Consider the following 11,153-nt stretch of genomic DNA (forward strand, 5'->3'; position numbering starts at 1 on the left):
TATTCTCATTGGAGATATTTGGAGGTTGCCCCCTCAAAGTGGCCTATTAATCTCAGTTATTATCAAGTATTTATATAATATTTCATATTATTTCTTCTATTATACAAGTTATTTCATTACAAGTGGTATTAGAGCATGATCTTGGCACCATAAAGGCAAGTTTTTTTCTCTCAACATTGGGGCAATTTTGGAAAGAGCATAACTTTCAGAGTTTAGTGAATTTTTCAAAGATTTTCTAAGGATTTTTAAAGAACATATTAAAGAAGCTATAGTCCAAAATTAAGAGGAATTGGAGCAAATTTGAACAAATTATTATATAATTGCAATTTCTACACAATTTATTGAGATTTTCATAAATTGGAGTATAAATTGTATTGGGTTTTTGAATACATATTAGAGGAGCCTAAATTTCAAATCATGGAGAAATTGAAGAAAAACTAAGCAAGTTATTGCAAAATTAGGAAAATTCTCTCTCAAGTGAGAAAATTTGCTATAATAAAAGTTTGGATTTTTTTTGAGTAAGGGTATCTTGGCCCTTGTAAGTTACAGTAAAAAATAAATAAATAAATTAGAGAACTTACATTTCATTTGTGTGATTTATTTCAAAAATATTGGTTTCCAGCATTACAAAGCCTTCAAAAGAGGTAAAAAGAATGCTACCACACCAGGGAAATTCTCAAATCAAGATTGGGAAACAAAAGAGGATAGTAATCCTATTGAGGAACTAAGTAAGTTCAAGGAAGAGGTAAAGAGCAATATGTGTGACCTATGAGGAGATATATCAAATATACAAAGCATGGTAAGCACCTATATGAATGAAACAAGGAAGGAGCTCTCAAGAAATCAAAGTGAAACCTTCAAGTTGACTAATAATGACACAAGTTTTATTAATCCTATAGGATTTAGGAATTTTTTTTGCAAAGGTGGATATGCAAAAATTTGATGGCAAGGATCCTCTAACATGGATAAATCAAATGGAGAATTTTTTTGAAGTACATCAAATCCCAGATGGACAAAAGGTCACAATTGCTTCCTTATATCTAGAACTAGATCAATTCATTAGGTATCATTGGCTTTGTACTCATAGGAGGGAAAAGAGTCTCACTATATCATGGTTAATTTTTATAAAAGAACTCCAAGCATAATATAGCAACAGTGTGACAAAAAACTTCTTTAGCCAACTTGCTAAGCTTCAACAAATAGAATCAATTAAGGATTATATTCAAAACTTCCAAAATCTATCATTACGAGTGGATAAAATTATAGAGAACTTGATGATTTATTCTTGGTTGGTCTCAAGGATCACATTCAACATGAGGTACACATGTTTTCCCCATCTCAATAAATGAGTCTTTTATATTGGCACACAGGGTGGAGGAGAAGTTCTTGATTCCTAGAAAGAAAGGGGCTAATGTGACAAGAGAAAAAGGATATTCAACACCTTCTCTTCCTCAACCTACTAGGTTGACTTCACAACAAATTGAGGAGAAAAGAGAAAAAGGGTTGTGTTTTAATTATGATAGAAAATATAGTCGAGGACATAAATGTAGTGAAAAGGAATTGTTCTATATTGAAGGTCCAAGTGAGGAAGAAGAGAATGAGCCCATATCAGAGGAGGATAGAGAGTCAAGTGAGGAATCACATGATTCTTAACCAATCATTTCTTGTCATGCACTTTTAGGTTTCAATGCACCACAAACTCTCAAGGTAGTGGGCTTCCTAAAGAAGTAGAAAGTAACAGTGTTGATCGACTTAGATAGTACTCATTATTTCATCAACAAAAATTTGGCAACTCTTCTAAATTGTTTTATATATCTAGCCCCAGAGTTTCAAGTTTTGATTATAGATGGGGGCACAGTTAGTTGTTTAGGGAAGTGTCATAGCATCAAACTATCCATGGGAGATTATCAACTTGATACCCCAATGTATGCAATATCCATGGGTGCAACAAATATTGTTTTGGGAGTACAATGGATTACTACATTGGGAACAATTGAGATGAACTTCCAAGAACTATTCATGTGATTTCAATCAGAAGGAAAGTTAGTGGAGCTAAGGGGATTGAAAGAAAAATCCCCACAAATGGTAAGCTCTCATCAAATGCAAAAGCTTTTTAAGAAAGGTGCAGATGGATTTGTGGCCCATCTATGTTCATTAGAAGTATCTCAATCTAATGCTCTTACTCATCCATATTTACAAGCAATAATTGATCATCACTCAACGATTCTTGGAGATATGCCTAAAGGATTTCCTCCTGAGAGGGATCATGACCATGTCATACAACTAGTTGTAGGGAGCTAACCACCAAACATCATGCCTTATAGGTACCACATATACAAAAAAGGGAGATAGAAAAAATTGGTGAGGAAATGCTAGAGGTAGGAATTATTAGGCATAGCTAGAGTGCTTACTCCTCACCTATTGTGTTGGTGCATAAGAAGGATGAAACTTGGCGCATATGTCTAGATTATAGAGTGCTCACCAAGTACACCATTAAAGACAAGTTTCCTATTCCAGTCATCAATGATATTTTAGATGAATTAAATGGAGCTATGTATTTTACCAAGTTAGATCTTAGATCAGGTTATCACCAAATTTAGATTAAGGAGGAAGATATTTGTAAGATAGCATTTTGAACTCATGAGGTTCATTATGAATTTTTGGTGATGCCATTCAGTCTTACCAATGCACCATTTACATTCCAAAGTTTGATGAATTCCATTTTTAAGAAGTTCTTGAGAAAATTTGTGTTAGTATTTTTTGATGATATATTAATTTATAGCAAGACTTGGGAAGAACATTTGCAACATGTAGATCAAGCATTACAATTACTCGAAGATCATCAACTCTATGCTAAGTCATCCAAGTGTGCTTTTGGTCTTAAGGAGGTGGAGTATTTGAGACACATAGTTTCACATGGAGTAAAGGTGGACCCTAACAAAATTAAGGCTATCATGGAATGGCCTATTCCAAAACTATTAAGAAGCTGAGGGTTTTCTTGGGATTGATGAGATACTGTAGAATATTTGTGAAGATTTATGGTCCTATAGTGGCACCCCTTACCACTCTATTGAAGAAGGATTCTTTTCATTGGAAAAAATATGCTAATGTATCATTTGAACAATTGAAGAAGGCTATGTGTACAACTCCAGTCCTTGCCACTCTAGACTACACCAAGGAATTCATTGTAGAATGAGATGCTTTTGGAAATGGGATAGGATTAGTTCTAATGCAAGAAGGTTGACCAATTTCTTTTGAGAGCCATCAATTAAAAGGTAAAAATCAACTCAATCCTATTTATAAGAAGGAAATGCTAGCAATTCTTTATGTAGTTAAAAAATGGAGGCCTTATTTAATGGGTCAACACTTCAAGGTTAAGACAGATCATGATAGCCTAAAATATTTTTTGGAACAAAGACTATCATCAAAAGGGAAACAAAAATGGGTCACTAAGATGTTGGGATATGATTTTGCAATTGTATACAAGAAAGGGAAGGAAAATATTATGGCCGATGTACTTTTCGCGAAGGATAAACAAGATGAAGCCTTGTTGTGTGCCCTTTCAATATTACAAGACAATTGGGTGGTAGAAGCCAAAGAAAAGTGGAAAAATGATGTTGCAACAAGTAATCTCATCTAGAAAATAAATAGTGACCCTAGTAGTTCAGATAAGTTTTTTTTAAAGGGGGATATTCTTTGGTATAAAGAGTGCTTGTATCTCTGTAAGAATTTGATGCAGAAGCATCTTGGGGTAGTTGGCTATCCTACATGATTAAGGGATTTTTTTGGGGTTGAGTGGACCTATTTGGGTCTTGGGTGGTTAATTTTGATGTATTTAATAAGTATTATAAGCCTTTAAAGTCATTTGGTATTTAATTTCTATTGGAGGTTGACTTGTGGCTCTTCAAGTAATTAATGTAAGAGATATTTAATTTGCAATTTACTAGGTGGACTTGTGGCTTAGTTGGGTGTAAATAAGGGGTCTTGTGGAGTCTTTAGTCATTATTCATTCATTTAGAAGAGAAGTGAGTGTGGAGAGTAGCTCGAGAGCGATTTTTTCCTAAGTTTTTGGACAAAGTACCAAATGTGAGTCAATTTATAGCAGGATTGTGATTATTCATCCAGCTTGGAGAAGAGGAGGTGATAAAGGAGTAAATTTTAATAGAGCAAGTATTTGAGGCTTGGAAAATAAGGAGATTACTTGGTGGCTTGCAAGCATAAGTTGAGATCTTGGAGGTTTCTACCAAAGTGTGGATCTAGACTATCTAGGGTTTGGATTAGATCTTGAGGGATCTTGCAGAACTATTATTATAATTCCTATTGTATTTGGCATTAATTGGGAAGGCCTTATAGCCTGACACATTACATGTAAATAGTTATTTTATAAATAAAGAATTGTGATTTGGTATCAAATCTTGCATTGTTATTGTGTTTCTGTTGTGTGGTTATTTGTTGGGGGCTAGGACATCTCCTATAGGGATTCTCCTACCTTGCACTACATAAAGTGGTATCAGAGTGAAGGTTTTTCCTAAGCATATAGATAGATTGCGAAAGCTGAGTTAGTTTGCACCAGGACCTTGGGAGGACATGCAAATAGATCTATGGTTGCAAAGATGGAAGGTTGCTCTTGTTTGAGAAGATTGATTTGTTGGTATTTTTTTGCAGAGGGTTTGTGAAGATCTTGGAAGATGGATCCAAGAGGATTGGACCCTGGGATGATTGTGAATCTTTGTGATATATTGGAGAGGAGGATTAATGAGATAATAGCTTGGGTGGATGTTGTTAAGGATACTACTTTTTCTAAAAGAGTTGAGGATCTTAGAAATGCTTTAGAATAACTGAGAGGTGGGGTGAATCAGTTATTCAAGGTCCAAATGTCCTATTTCAAACTTTTTCACTAAGTGTAGTAAACCCATTCAACCATTCATTCATACATGCTTAAAAAATTCATATTCAACAAGTTAAAGTAAATCAACATGCAAGCATAACAAAGTGATTTACATAGAAACCCAATTTGGGAAAACCACCAATAACATGCTACTCAATTCTCACTCTTCTAAAGTGATGCCCTATGAAAGGCCTGCAGTATTAAAGGCTACAACACACTATTAAATGTGACCTTGTTAGAGGATTTAACCACTCTGTTAGAAGTGGGCCTTGTTAGAGGACTTTAGAACATTCACTTCGAATGCCACCTTGTTAAAAGATTTACAAATGGCTATTAAACCAACCTAAGTCCATAGGATTTTCATTTACCCTAACTAATACAATTGCTAGAGAGTAACAATAAGGTATTTTGACCTGATTACAAAATACAACTTAACTTACAGATCTCAAATCACTTCTTAGCTCATAACATTCCCTGGCCTTCAGTCTTTGCAGTTCTTGATAGCTTGCCCTCCTTTCAAGCTTAGTATCCTTGAGTCTCCATGCTCAATGTACCAATGCATTCATCTCTCTTTGACCACTTATTAAGGTAGAGTCTCTATGTTATGTTCTTCCTTCTCCTAGATGCCTTCTCCTTGACACCCTTCAACCACTTCGCAATTTGGCACACTAGCAACTCTTACTTCTTGGCCTATGACTTCTTAAATAGAAGTCTACAGTTGCTTTTCCTACTCAATTCATTCCTCCTTTAATTTTTGTTTGAATGGATTAGGTAGGATTCCTTGAATCTAACCCACATTTTGTTCCTTCTAGAAACATCATGAAAAATCCTCTTGAATATTCTCAAAAATAGTTTACATAGAATTCTATGCCACCAACTCATCATCCTTATCCTTCAATTGGTTCACAAAATTCATGGTAACAACATTTTTGTCTTAGATTTGATGAATCTTTTACATTTCCAATAATGCAGCAGCTCAGCACTATTGAAATACTGGTGTTCGGCACATACTATGTTTCTCGACATCAACTGTGTTTTACTAATGCTCAGCACCTAAAGTTTACTTGGCACCTACTAAGATTTTCTGATGCTCAACACCTGTTACTTTACTTGGCACTTGAACTTCACTCAGCACACACTAGATTTTCCTTTTGCTCAGCTCCAACTAAAAATTTTCTTGGCTTAAACTAACTTACTCAACACCCACTAATGAACTTAGTTTAATCTTTGCAATCAAGCTTGTTCCAACTTACATTTCTAGTGTTTCTATGTTTATCCAACCTTTGTATCTTTGAGTATGTTATTAATACACCATTTAACCATTGTCTTAGTTGATCCTTGCACTTCATGACAACATCAGAACTCAACATTTCCCTTAGGTTCTTTTGTTACATCTTGTTGATTAAATCCTCTACATCAATCAACTAAGTGATAGTGCTTGGATCCTATAAGCAATTTTCATTCCTACAAATAGTAGGTTTGATATCAATGATAAAACAATGATTGAAAAAATTCTTTATCAACCAACTTCCTTCTTTGCAACAATCTCCCTCTTTGATCTACAACAATGACCTTTTCAATCAGATTTCCAACAATCTCCCTCTTTGGCATTGATGGAAAACCAAACTAATCATCCATCAAACCAAACTATTTAACCATGTTATCAACATGCTAACTAGGTTAGAACAGTAAGCAAATGCTAAAAGTAAAATTAGACTACACAATTTCTTCCTTTCTACTTCTCCCTCTTAGTTGTTGTATCTTTTTTCTTTGTTTTCTTCCTTCATACATTCTCTCCCTCTGTATGCATTGCTCATCTTCTGCTATTCTTTATTTTGATCAACTTCTTAGTACTTCTCTTTTTATTCCTCTGGATTTGACAATCTTCCTCTTTTTTTGGATTTGATCAGTTTTTGTACTTTCTCCCTCTTTGACAACAATGCCAAAGACATACTATTTTAGCATCTTAATATGCAAGTGTAGCTTTTGTAGGTTCTTTTTCTTTCTCCCTCTATCACCTTGCTTGCGACTAATTTGGAACTTCAGCACTTTAATTACTTCAAGAATAATATTAAAGTTGGTATCTGTCATGTCCCCTTTTCAAATAATTAAAATATAATAATCTTTGCTAAGGTAGGCAGGCCCAAGAAAGTGAAGTTTCAGAAAAAGGGGGTTAATCTTTGGAAACCGTTGGATTAATAAATGAAAATTATTATTAAAATAAGTTTTATTAACCTCTCTTGGACGTGAGTTACAGTTATGCCCTCTTTTAAGGGGTTTGGAGGCATTTTGGGCTCATGCCAGAACTTGATTTTTGCTCATTCTTTGTTATTCTTCAGAGGCTGCCAAACTTGTGGAGAAGGAGACCCAAGAACGGGAGTTTGCAGGCTTCCAGGGAGACCCAAGAATGGGAGTTTGTAGGTTTCCAGGAAGGCTAAGGATGGGAGTTTGAAGCCATTCCATGTGCATGCTCATACAGAGTTTGCCTTTGTGCTGAACAGTGCAGATTTGTGAGTTTCCGAGTGTATTTTTGTGAGAGTTTGGTGTTTCCGGTTGAGTATTTCATATCAGTTTGGGTTGCTGTTGTATATCAGACTTTTAAATGTTAAAATAGAGCTGAATATATATATTGGGATGTGATTAAACTTTTGAGATAGATTATTAGTGTTTTTGTGGTGTTTCCGGGCATATTTTGTGCTATTTCGGGAGCCCGATGAGCATAGTTTTGGTCCTACATTTTCGAGCTGTTGTGTAAAGGCTATACGGATCTGGAAATTTCAATTTGTAGGCTGTTATGCTGCTGAAAGTTCTGTAAAAATTTCCATTTTCAGATTTATTAATAATTTGTGAAGTTGTGAAGCTTTTAGCACTATTTTCAACATACCCGATTTGGGGTTTCTTGAGGAATTTGGTGGATCTTTGGGATATTAGCTGTTTGATTTTAAAGATCTGATTAGAGGTTGGAAATATCATGAAAAATCAGAAAAGGGACATTTCAGTGGTATCAGAGCCATGATCTTGCCAACCTGAGGGTTTGTAGAAGTTGCAGGTCAGTTTTGACAACTACCCAGATCTTGCATGTTAGTTTTGACAACTACCCAGATCTTGCATGTCAGTTTTGATAACTACCCAAATCTTGCATGTAAAAATTTATGGTTGCATTCTACTTCTAATCATATGCATGTTAGTTCTTGGTGAATTTGGTGGTTGCATGTTGCTTCTAATCAGTTGCATGTCAAAATTTATGGTTGCATGCAACTAAGTGAAAGAGAAAAAAGATATTTGCAGCGAGAAAAGAATAAAAAAATTTTGATCAAACCTCCAGTTGAAAGTAAAAGTAAAAAATCCAAGGAAGGGAAAATTATGGCTGATCCAGATAAGATGGCAAAGAAATTCTTCCAAGACATCCAAAATACTCAGAAGCAAACAGTGGATAGTTTGGCAAAAACTAGAGAGGCTTTGCGAATATTGACAGAAAAACTACAAGGAGTTGCATCTATTAATGAGAAAGGGAGCACTTCAGAGGAACCAAGAAATCTGAAATCCACACCATCTAAATCAACCAAAACTATTTTCTTGCCTGCAGATGAGCCACCAGTACCAAATCCAGCCATTAATCCTATGGAAGAGGTTACAGGTAACTTGATTACATTAAGAGCTACTTATAATGGCTTAGATGATGACTTTCGTAGTTCAGTTCCTTTTAGAGAATATGTGGATATGATGAACACTTTGATACCCAAGAAAGAGTACAGAAGGGAGCATGACATAAGTGGAAGAGAGCTCAAAAATAAAATAAGCAAGTTTATAGCACCTACTTTTGATGGAACAAATAAAATTTCAGCTAGAGCATGGCTACAAAAATTACAGACCTTCTTCACACTTAACCCCATGAAGGAGAGTGATGTTGTTCAAATTGCAAGTCTACACTTGGAAGATGCAGCCTATGATTGGTGGTATCATGGAATGACTACTCAAGGTCATGATCAGGTAACTACATTTGATGATTTTAGTCAAAGAGTGATAGATAGATTTGACCTCAAGGATGATGATTATGAGGATGTTGTTGTGCATGATGGTGAGATACCTGGTGTAGATGAGCAGACATTGAGCATTCATGACTTTTTTGAGAGAGAGTACCAGGCACAGTTAGATGCTTCGTCACATGAGGTTGAGGCTAGTAGTACTTCACATGATTTATCCCGCCAACTGAAGGTGTGTGAAGACAATATTGTCACTACATTATCTCATCATGACAGGTATGTGGAGTTAGTTGGTATTGGTCATATTACTCAAGTCAGGATTTTGCTTGAGTTACCAGCTAATTCTAGTTTACGGATATGGACTCGAGATTGTTATATTGGCATTTGGGATTCAGTTGACTGGAGATCTTTAACACTTTTTGGTACCAGTGTTTGTTTGGGTGCTATCATGGATTTGATTAGCAGATTACATGGTGTTGTCTTTTCTTGTGCCAGTATCTTGTCTGATGTTGGTATTAGTTTTTATACACCAATGTTGGGCTTTGTTCATATATCTAGTTGACCATACTTGCTGGAATGTGTTGATGATATTTCATATTTGGCAGTGTGTATAGATGAGTCCCAAGATCATATTGGCATTGATGACATCCAGGAGGATGCAGTGGGCAGTTTTGAAGACTTAGTTTCCTTGGGTATAGAGGATTTGGACAGCAATGCTAATGTTTTTGATACTTCGTATGTTGATATGAGCTTTAGATTTGATTCACAGGATATGGATGGTAATACTCTAGAGACTAGTAACTTTGAGGACACTCCTTCAGACAGTGCATCAGAGGAGGTTTGTAGGAGACAGTCAAGCCAGTGCCATCATGTGTCTAATCAGTTGAGAGTTAGTGACCAAGACATTGCTATCACTTGCCAACATTTCGATGCTGCTCGTCAGTTGTTGGCAGTTTATGGATGGGGTTCTCCTACTAGTGATGAGCAGGGAGGAAGTTATCTTTCCTTGACAAAGATCCACTCTTTATGGGAGGCTATTTGGATTTTGAGACAAAATTATATGCAATTGGTAGCCGACAGAGATTATCTTATGGAGTGGGGCAGTACAGCATATGATGCATTGTTGGCCAAGGAAGATGAGGTGAGTGAGCTTACTAAGCAGCTTGAGGTGACTTCTGAGATTCTTGAGAGTACACAGTTGGATTTCAAGGAGTCATAGTTTCATTTGGCTAAGGTGACCATGGAGTTAGAGCGACTACGGTCTTTACCTGATTCTATACAGTCACAAGCTATGGTGTTTGGTGATCCGAGGATGTCCATGGCTGAGATTGTCAGAGACAGTGGAGATGGGGATGCATCCATTCTTGATACTAACATTGGCATATCAGGTTCATTCCCACTAGAGTCAGGTTCAGTTGAGTTGGGTGTTGTAGCAGATTGTTGTATGCCTGACATGGTGGTGGCCTCTAGTATTGATGGCACAGAGACTAGAGATGTATCAAAGATCATGTGTGATGTTGGTGAGTCGACAGTTGGCATGGTTCTTGCTAGTAATACTACTTCCTTGGTGATATCTTCGGAGGTAGTAGTCAGTTCCAACATGGTTAATGATCAATTGCAGTTAGTTTCATCTGGATTACAGTCTGAGCCACTGACTGAGATTGGCACATTCTATCGACATTACACTATGAGGTACGCTCATCAATCTACCTTTGATGACCATGTTGATGAGATAATGGTACAGAGATGTACTTTGGTTCCTAGTGCTTATCATCAGTTATGGGGCAATTTGATGCCTCAAGATGAGAGTTGTGATGTGCATGACATGGTGATAGGTTCTGCAGTTGACAGCTTGATGATATGTGACTTAGAGCAGGAGTTTGGGAGTGATGCTTCAATGGGTGTTGTTATTGATTCTACTCCTTTGGCTATGACATCTCCTGACTTAGCTAGTGATCAGTCACAGTGGGTTGTATCACTTGTTCATGGTGAGCTGTTGACTGAGGTTGGTTTTTTTAATCAACATTATATTGTAGGGTATGAACATCAGTTAGCATTTGATCCTTGTTTTGAGGAGTTGATGGCAAGAAAATTTGGTTTGGATTCCATTTCTTACTCTTTATCTTGTAATGTCTTTTCACCATCAGCAGTACATGGGAGTTATGGTTATGAGATAGTGGCTGGTGATTTGCAGAGTTGTGTTGACTGCAGGAGTTGTATAGTGTGTGGATTCTCCATACTTGGTACAGTTTCATTTGAGAGCATTCACCATTTTTGCAGAG

This window comes from Cupressus sempervirens, chromosome 4 (assembly GCF_028749045.1).
Source record: "Cupressus sempervirens isolate cs-2001-9-10 chromosome 4, ASM2874904v1, whole genome shotgun sequence".
Taxonomy (NCBI): Eukaryota; Viridiplantae; Streptophyta; class Pinopsida; order Cupressales; family Cupressaceae; genus Cupressus; species Cupressus sempervirens.